Raw genomic sequence first — 10,178 nt, 5'->3', positions numbered from 1 at the left:
GCTTGTTTATTTGTTGCCTTAATTGTGTCTGTAAGAGAGACCAAAAAGTTCCCAAGTTAGTGGCTTTAATACCCCGCAAATTGTAAATTTGTAACAAACGAAACCAGGAAAGTGCTCAAATATTGTTGCAGACTCCGTGGCACCTAATGAAAGCGCAAATTAATTTTATCAGTCTTTGAGGAGACTCATTCATATCGGCCAAGTAGCGCTGTTTATCTTCAACACTTTTCGTTGAAACACATCTCAACTATCAATATCGTTGTGTGTTAATTTTGAATAGTTTTATTGTTAGCAGCAAAGGTGGCAACAGAAAGAGAAAGTGGTATTTCTTGACTATCCGATAATTAAATTAGTTGTTGTTCATAGGTAAAAATTTGCATTTTTAGTAAAAAACATCGTTTCTGTTCCGTTTCTTCATCACTACATCAGATATTTAACTTTCTTTCATTTATCTCCAAAAAACAAGCACATCTTCCGCGTGTTTTGGAGAAAACAAGGGTTTCATATTACCTGCCTTTGCGAGGAAAACAAAAGTATCAAGTTACAAAGTTTGCGTGAAGAGCTAAATTGTCACGTTTGCTGCTTCAACGTATTATTGAATTTAAAATGAACGAAAATCAACGTAAAACACCAGTAGTAATTAATTTGTACGTAATTTTTGGACCTTGAATGAAAATACAACCTTGAAACATACACAAATCAAAGGGGGAAAGCTCTATCAGATTACCAAGGTAGACACAAACCGGAAGTGAACCGAGCAGGGGTGAGTACTTATGGAACTACCTTGCCGGAGCTATCAATTGCGCTCTGCAATATCTGAGATTGCCTCACTAGTTACTCTTTTGAGTAAGTACGCTTCTTCGCATGACCACAAATTCATAGACAGTACCGCTTGAGTTTGAAAACAATAAAAATCACAGACGCCTTCTCAAGACTTTCGGAAACAAGAGGGTGTTATATGTCTTGCTTTACATTTGGATGGAATTAGTGGAATTACTTGTTTAAAAATCTAAGTCATGGAAGAGGTCATTCAACGATCAGTTGACTGTAAAGCCGTCGATTTGCGGAACTTATTTTTACGCTTTTGAGTAAGTACGCTTCTTCGCCTCAGTTTGAATATGAACTGTGACCTTTTCTCTTTGTCTAAATTAGATATTCAAAAGTGAAATAAATGACCATATTAGAGTTGATTTGCATTTGTTTACTATACTTAGAGATCATAATCGCATTGTTTGAAAAATAAGCTCATTATATTTGGAGATTTAGACAATGATTTCTTGCTATTTTTTTTTAATTAACATTGTTGACCATACATTAACCTGATGTATGGATTTGTCTTATTTAAATTTGTTAAGCCATATATACAATCAGTTTTGTTTAAAACTGGCTCATTGCATAATACAATTTGAGTTTTCATTGGCTTGTTAGCCGTAATACAAGAATATCATTCAGGAATTATGCCATGCTCTACATATATGGTAAGGTTATATGTATAATTTAATTATTATAAACAATTGTTGGATGAGGTTTTTGTGATATCCGGAATAATCAAGGTCAAGGCAAGTGTTTTCAGCCAAAGCCGAAGGCTGAGGTTAATAACACTAACCGAGACCTTGATTATTTTTGACATCACAAAAACCGAATCTCATAATTAACGACAAACGCATTATCGCAACGAACAAAGTTTATTTTTGACGTGAACTTGACACTGTTCTTGGAAATCATGCATTGCACACGCAACCTATGGACTATTCACTAATCCGCTAGCAGATTAGTGAATGATCTGTAGGTTGCGCTGTTTCCAAGAATTAACTGAAGGCTTTTAGCTAATGAGGAGACAGATGGTGACTACAGTGTATAATAAAAACGATTGCTGCACTCGCGCTTGTTGGATATGAAATGATTATAGTCAACTCAATGCTACATGCCTCGTTGGCTATCCATCGTCTCATATCCAACCTGCACTCATGGAATAACCATTAATTATTTGCGGGCTTTATAAAGAGATGTAGGCTTTCTTGGGAATCCACTCAATTTAGAGCTATTGTGGTTATGCTTTGATACGGTGTGAGCTTGTACTTTGTGGCATAAATAAAGCTAAAATATTACTGATTGAATGATTGCCTGACTGACTGACTGACTGACTGACTGACTGATTGATTGATTGATTGATTGATTGAAAGATACCTACACTCCAGTAACAAATATCTCATCTCATCAGCTAGCTCAAAAAATGACAAATGCTCCCCAATTAACCGATTGCCCACATTTTAAAGGGCTTGCTTTGCAGCAGGAAATAATACAATGAGTGTATTTTGCTAACTTTCACAAATAGTGTGCTAAACACTTAAGCAAAATTCATATTTCTTGTTTTTTGTTTAAGTTTGGTTTGGGATAATTTTTCAAGGCCTAAGAATCTTTTTAGTTATAAGCTGAAGCAATAAGTTTCAATTACTCGCAAATTAGCAAATACATTTGCAATACAGCAGCATCTCATTTACCATATCGTAACCTTGAGTACGATAAAGCTAAATAGCTGGAAGCCCCACACGAGCACACTTTGTGATTCTCTGTAATAGCACCCTATTCTCTAAAATACCTCATATTTTCACCTTCGACTATCGATCACTGACCTTTCGCGTTGAAAATCTTAGTAGTGTCTTTCATTTTTTTTCATGATAATTCAGTTTATCCTAATTAAAAGTATAACGCGTAAGCCACACATGTACGCACTGCGGACCTATTTTTATACATAGAAGCTAATTATATAAATAGCTCATTTCCCGGAGGTGTCCGCTTATACAGGTTTAATCGTACTCGATAAACTGAAGAGCTATTGAAAATCACAAAATTGATGAGCTGTATGAATTTCCGAATTATGATTCAAGCCGTGATTAAAAGTTTTGGACGATCAACAGACAAGAGAATTGAGGAGAATTCGAACGAAGCGTTTTGCTATTATTTATACAGTATTGTAAATAAATGCTTCAAATATGAATACAGACATGACGAAATGATTTAAACAAAATAGTTCATAAATAGGAAAAAAAGACATAACACAAGGCTGGGAGTTCAGCAGTCACTAATATCGCCTCGGAAAGGAAAGAAAAAAAAAAGAAAAAAGTTATTATAACACAGGGTATTCGTATTTGGTAACCCATCCAAGCATGAACCCCGCCGAACAGAGCCATGACAGGGCTTAACGTTGTTGAGCGGACGAGACGCGGTGCCGTCTTTGTGGTATTATGACCCTTCGTTGGACAATTTTTTTCTCGAAAGCTAACAAAGAAAGAAAAAAATCACTGATATCGCCCAGGAAAATAAAAAACGGGAAAATAGGAATGAAAATGAGAATCCGATTATACATGCTTTGCTGATCAGACAAGAAGCCGTACTTTCTTTATAATTGACTCACACGAGGATCACCAATAACTTTATGAATGTTTTCAACAGTGCTACATCTCCTCGTATACTCTCTTACCGTTACGTTTTGCCAGTAGGCTTTAACCTACGGATATATCCCAAACCAACCCTACGATTGCTGTTAAAGACTTGTAACAATATTTTAATTAATGCAAGTGAATATATAAAAGATCATACATTTGAACTGCGGGGAAAGATATGAAGACATGATTGATATGGTGAGTAATTCAGTTTTGCAAAACCTCAAACCATGTAGACAGTTGACTGAGTAATCTGAATGTGTTATCTCGAAACTCAGCCACCCAGGAAAACTAACATTAATGCCCCTTATACCTTTTACAGTAGTCCATTGTGAAGATATAGCTCCCGAAACCGACTGTCGGTAAGCTGTCGGCCGACAGGTTACCGACAAGCTACCGACAGTCTACCGACAGGTTACCGATAGTTTGCTAAAACAAGAAGTTTGCTGTAGAATGGACAAGAATAGTACGAAAGCCGAGGAAGGACTTCCGACTTCCGACTTCCGACTTCGACTTCCGACTTCCAAATTCATAGGTCTTCATAGTGAACCTCGGTTTTAAGTTAGTCACATATGTAATTGCTGTTGTTTCGTTTGGTGAAAATGGATGAGCAGGTAAGCTTTATATATCTGGCCGATTTTCCAAAACCATGTCCGCTATTTTGGTTCGCGCAAAGCCTTAACACGGTTTTCATAAATCCAGTCAAACATATTTTCTCAGAATAACACAACTACGTGGCGACAATTTTCACTTTTTGTAGTTTGATATGGTTTTTGGAATTCAAAATTCTTTTTAGTGAACATTTGATGCCGTCTCCAGTGAGAAAAATTGCCCGACTTCAATGCTTTTCTTGTTAACATACATTGAATTTAGGACAGTAGAGTTTTTCCCGCCTGCTTAATACTGATTGGTTAATTCAAATTTCAGGCGCACCAGCCGTATGCAAGGTCAGGGTGTTAGAATATTATTAGGGTTAGGGCATTAGGGTATTGGTGTGTTTGGGTATTAGGGTGTTAGGGTATTGGAGTATCAGGGTATTACGTTATTAGGGTATGAGGGTATTGTGGAATTATGGTATTATGGTATTGGAGTATTAGGGTATTGGGGTATTGGGGTATCAGGTTATTACGTTATTAGAGCATTAGGGTATTAGGGTATCACGGAATTATGGTGTTATGGTATTAGGGTATCAGGGTATTGGGGTATTAGGGTATTGAAGTATCAGGGTATCACGTTATTAGGGCATTAGGGAATTAGGGTATTATGGTATTAGGGTGTTTGGGTATTGGGGTATTATGGTATTCGGGAATTAGGGTATTGGGGTATTCAGGTGTCAGGGTATTGGGGTACTGGGGTATTGAGTTTTTAGGGTATTAGGGTATTAGAATATAAGTGCATTAGGGTATTGGGTTATTAAGGTATTGGGGTATTGGGTTATTGGGGTATTAGCAGGGTTCGGGACTAACTTTGCAGCTCGCTAGCCCAGTGGTTAGTGACAGGTTTGATTCACCAGCCAAAACAAATTTTTCACTAGCCAGACGCAGACATTTGTTACTGTAACGTGAACAAAAAATTCTCCCAGACTTGTGAATCCAAGTTCTCAGTTCTTTTATTTTCATCCTGTAAATCAGTTTCAGTGCCTTTTTATTGAACTGGCCACCATACTACTGACGTGCAATAAATTCAACTTATCAGGTTTTTAGAAATAAGTTAGTATGCTTTACATTTAAAAGTTTTATAATAAAATAGACTTCACTAATCATGCTTTTTTAAATCAAAAACAAAGGTTCCATTCTTCTCGGTCAATGAAGTTCATAATACTTAGAAAGACACTGGCATAAATTTAACATGGCATCAAGGCAAGTAAATGCTAGTCTTTGTAGCTTGCATTATGCTTTGAATGAACAACTGACAAGTACAAAGTTTTCGCGCCCGTGATTCTTACAGAACTGCCGTCAAAATGCCGATTCACGATTTCTCCTGAACACAATAATTCGTTCCATCTTAACTTTATATACGAGTTGCAAACATAGAAATCGATATTATATAGGCATCATTCAGATTTTCGAGCAACTGCGTATTTTTTAACTTTTTGAAAGCGTATGTGACCTGCAGATGCTGCGCGCATGAAACATAATCCCTAGAGTTCCGCATGATTTCATGCACGACTAATCATTAGCGGCAAGCAGTTCGTTTGTCGTTCGTCGCTTTTAACTAGGGCAAAAAAACAAAAAAGTCAATCATTCTTTTGCATTTTAGTAATTCAAAGGTCTTGTTTGGGCCATTCAATTAAATATGATATTTATTACAGCCGACGTTTTAAATTCTGCACGCTTTGACTCAATTTTGTTTCGTGAAAAGTTTGAAATTAACTTTTAATTGGTTTCCTCTGGGCCTCCAGTGCTCACAAATTTTCACTAGCCAAAATGGCTGGTGAAGCGTAAAAACCACTGGCAAAAAATGGAATTTTTACTGGTCTGTGGCTAGTTGGCTACCGTTAATCTCGAGTCCTGATTAGTGTATTAGCGTATTGGGGACTTACTCTCTCGTATCCACTTCAATACACGTTTCATTTTTCTCTATTTTTGTCAACCAATCATGTCACCTTAAGTATCATTTACAATTTTGTAACCGTTTTATCCATATCTACCTAGCTTCAGTGTAACCCCTGAAGAAGGTTAGTCCTGTCTAACCGAAATATTGGGCATTAAATTCACCCTTTTCAGCCGTCGGATCAAGCTTTCAATTGGTTTTATGAATTACTGTTATACCCTAATATCCCAATACATCTATACCCTAATAACCTAATAGTCTATTATCCTAACACCCTAACGCCCTAACACCGTAACACCCTAATAGCCTTATACCCTAATATCCTAATATCTTAATACTATTATACCCTGATACCCTAATACCCTAATACTCCAATACCGTATTGCCCTAATAGCCCAATGCCCTAATAGCCCTAGTAGCCCAATGTCCTATTACCCTAACACCTAAATGCCCTAACACCCGAGTGCCCTAAAACCCTAATACCGTAACACCCTAACACCCTTATACCCTAATACCCTAATATCTTAATACTATTATAACCTTATACCCTAATACCCCAATACTCCAATACTGTATTGCCCTAATACCTTAGTGCCTCAATACCCTAATACCTTAATAACCCAATACCCTATTACCCTAATACCCTAACAGCCTAATATCTTAACACTCTAATACCCTAATACTTTAAGACCCTAAGTCCCTAATACCTTAACAGCCTATTACCCTAGCATCCTAATCCCCTAACCCCTCCCCTGAAGGAAACTGTTCGCTTTGATTTCCAAGTTAATATCCAATTTAGTTTTAGGAGCTCAACCCTCCGGTAGTAGTAACTTAACCCGAGCTCACAATATGTTACGCGATGCTGGTCAGTGGATACCTTGTTTTGACAATTAATCATAACATGGATGTCCAATATCTAAGATGTACCTGGTAATGGCACCGGCTACTTTCATTTTTCAAGCTATGGAGTTTGGCATATGGACGTACGCACATATGTACATACGTGCAAAAAATCACGTGACAACCAAAGTTTTTTCGATTGAGTTACCAAATTTTCTACGCTATGGGGCTCCACTCACGCGTCTTCGGTTCACAGGAGCTCGCTATTATCTCAACTTCCTTTATATCAAATTTGGAGTAAAAAGGAAGTAATGCAAATTTGAGGGAAATTTTTTTTCTCATGGGTCGCAAATAACCCCATGAAATAAGACACGACTGGATTGACTTTTAAGTGTATTCCACAGACATTTTTCAAAATATAATCAGGATCAAAGAATTAAATTCAAATGAAATTGACTTATTTTTCTTAAAATTGTTCAGTGGGAGAGATATCAGTTTATTAGAGTCATTACAATACCAAGCTACAAACCAAACAAACTCTCTCAACTTTAAAACACTTAATTTAATTTACTTACAGTTACTTTTTTTGCCATTTAAAAGTGAACAAATATAAACTTAGATTGAAAGTGGGAAAAAACAAACAAATAATTCAAAAATGCTAATTTATTTACAAAAATAGATCATTAGACAACGATTCTGCCTGTTCTCAGCAGACTGAATGGAAAAATTCCACCTGCTCCCACAACCAATTAGATTGCAGTATTTAGATAGATATATCATAAATAAGAACATCTGTAAGCTATGATGACTAGCCGCTCAATTCAATTGTTTATAAACCAATCAGATACAAGTGGATCATTCTGAAATTTGATCCAAACATAATTATTGGGTCAAATAATACATTTCTTATTCAATTCTTAACTTGAGATTCGCTGTGAAAATCTATTGACAGTTTACGTAAAATTTGAGCACCAGTTATATATTCCCAGTTAGCCTTCCTGTAGCCATAATTTAGCTACACAAGAGCTGGCATTCTCCTTACTCATAGTTATGTTGTATGATTTCATAAATACATTAGGTTGATACAAAAACATACTATACTTAATGTTAGAACAAAACTTGTGAAAAGAATTGTTTTGTGACTGACCACAAAATTTTTAGGGACTTGAATTTCCAACAATTAAGAGTAACAAGAATAATGTTTCACATTTAAAGATGATGGTATCAAACAGGCAAATGCAACTACACATGTGCTGAGCTGTGAAACTCTCCCTGTGAACTACCTAGGTGTAACTAAGGGTATTGACCACTATAAAAAGCAACATTTAAACATTTTTCAACATTTACGTGTAAGTAGAATCAAAGAACTCTACAAACATTTCCATCCCTATTCGAGCTTCAGAAAACTGATTCTAGTTGCTTCTTGGGTAAAGGTAAAGAATCCGATCCCACCGACGCGTCGGCTGACGTGTTGGCCGATGCGTCGGTCGACGCGTTGGCCACTTTTTAACCTTATAACGTACAAGCTGCGTCGGTGGCGTGTCGGTGACTCATTTGGGCCTTATTGAACTATTGCAATGCTAAACGTACCTTTTCCAAACTTTCACTACGACACGAAAATAAGAAATTTACTTTTGACCGACATCTTGTTTTTCGTGCTCTTAGAACCCAGTTCCCATTACGACAAGTGTTATTAGAACCTAGTTCTCACTTCGGCAAACACGTCCGCCGACGCATCGGCCGAGACTTTATCTTTATTAGCTAAACTTTATTGAGTTGGTCATTGACTTTTTCAAACTTGGTGGCTCCTAAAGGGGCCGTTTTTTTTGTTGTTGTTGACAGAACCCTCTAGGAATAGAAGGCATCCTCCAACGCCAGCAGTAACAGCCTCTGCTCCACGGCCTTAATGCGGTCATCTTTTTCTTTCAACTGCTCTTTGCAGGCGTTGATACGCTGTTCATTTTGCCGGACCAAGTCTGCCATCTCGTCGGCGTCCTGTTGAGCCTGAGCTAGCTGCTCCTCCCTCTCTTGGCAATTGTCTTCGAGCGCGTCGAACTGGACCTTCAGATCTTAGTAGGCCGCTTTGCCAAGTTGCTGATTTTTTGCTGCAGCTGCCGACAAATGGATTTGTAGTTAGGTTAAGTAGGTTAGAAAGAGAAAGTAAATCGACCAACGCGTCGGAGTGTCGGCCGACGCGTCGGTAGTGTGTCGGCCGACGCATCGATAGTGTGTCGACCGAAGCGTCGGTAGTGTGTCGGTGGTGAGCCGACCAACGCGTCGGTCGACGTGTTTGTCGACGCGTCGGTGGGATCGGATTCTTTACCTTTTTCTTGCATGTGCAATTTTAATTAGCATACTCATTGATTAGCCTTAATATACAGTGTATTGTAACAATTCACTAACTGTTTCTACCTCACAGATGCTCTAATGGGAACATATCAGCAAGAGATGCCACGCATTGTAACCTGTTGTAAGCATATTTTCTTTTTAAGTAAAGCAAAGAAATAATGACAAAAATGGTCGTTTCAGAAATTTAGTTTCCTTTTTCACAGTTTCACTGTTCCAGCTGTTTTGGCATTCTGCTTTATTTATTTTTGTCTCCTTTGAGAAGCCGCTGAATAAATGCCCTTGTTATACCTCCCAACTCTAATACGTTTTCTGATTGGAGCAGAGTGTGTCTCGTGTCGTAGATCAAAGCTCCCTAACTCCCTAGGGTGAACAAAATTCACTGACTCCCCAGAGAAACAACATCTTGAACTTCTGACTCATACATGATCAGGTCGACTGCTCCTAAAATGGTGGCAAATACGTGAGCCAGCTGCCGTCAGGTAAATGATCTCTTTGCAGTTTTTTTTTTTTCATTTTTGAGTTGAAAGGTATAGCAAAACACTGAATGACGGGCCCCAAGGGAAACAGTGAGTTCTATTTTTTGAGTTTTTAGTTTGCCCTTGACCTCAATGTTCCCCTCGGCTTCACCTCAGGAAACATTGACGGTCTTGGAGAAACTAAAAACTCACTGTTTCCATTGGGACCAGTTATGAAGTGCTTATTATTAGCTGACCTTAGAAACTGACACTTTTAGAACCATATATGATAAACAACACCTCAGAATTTAGAATTATATTTTGCCACTTTAAAAAATTGTAGATCTCTCTCAAAATTTTCTTATTGATCATTGACATAGACAAAATTCTAACAGCTGAAATCTAGACATTCCAAAACCACATACAATTAAAATATGAATGGTACATTAAAAAGCTGTTTGAACAAAAATCTGACATTTAATATATTTTGAAACGTGAATATTACAGCTGTGATCAGAATTATGAGAATGGGCTTTAG

The sequence above is a fragment of the Orbicella franksi genome, chromosome 3, assembly GCF_964199315.1.
Source record: "Orbicella franksi chromosome 3, jaOrbFran1.1, whole genome shotgun sequence".
Lineage (NCBI taxonomy): Eukaryota > Metazoa > Cnidaria > Anthozoa > Scleractinia > Merulinidae > Orbicella > Orbicella franksi.
This window is presented reverse-complemented; position numbering follows the sequence as displayed.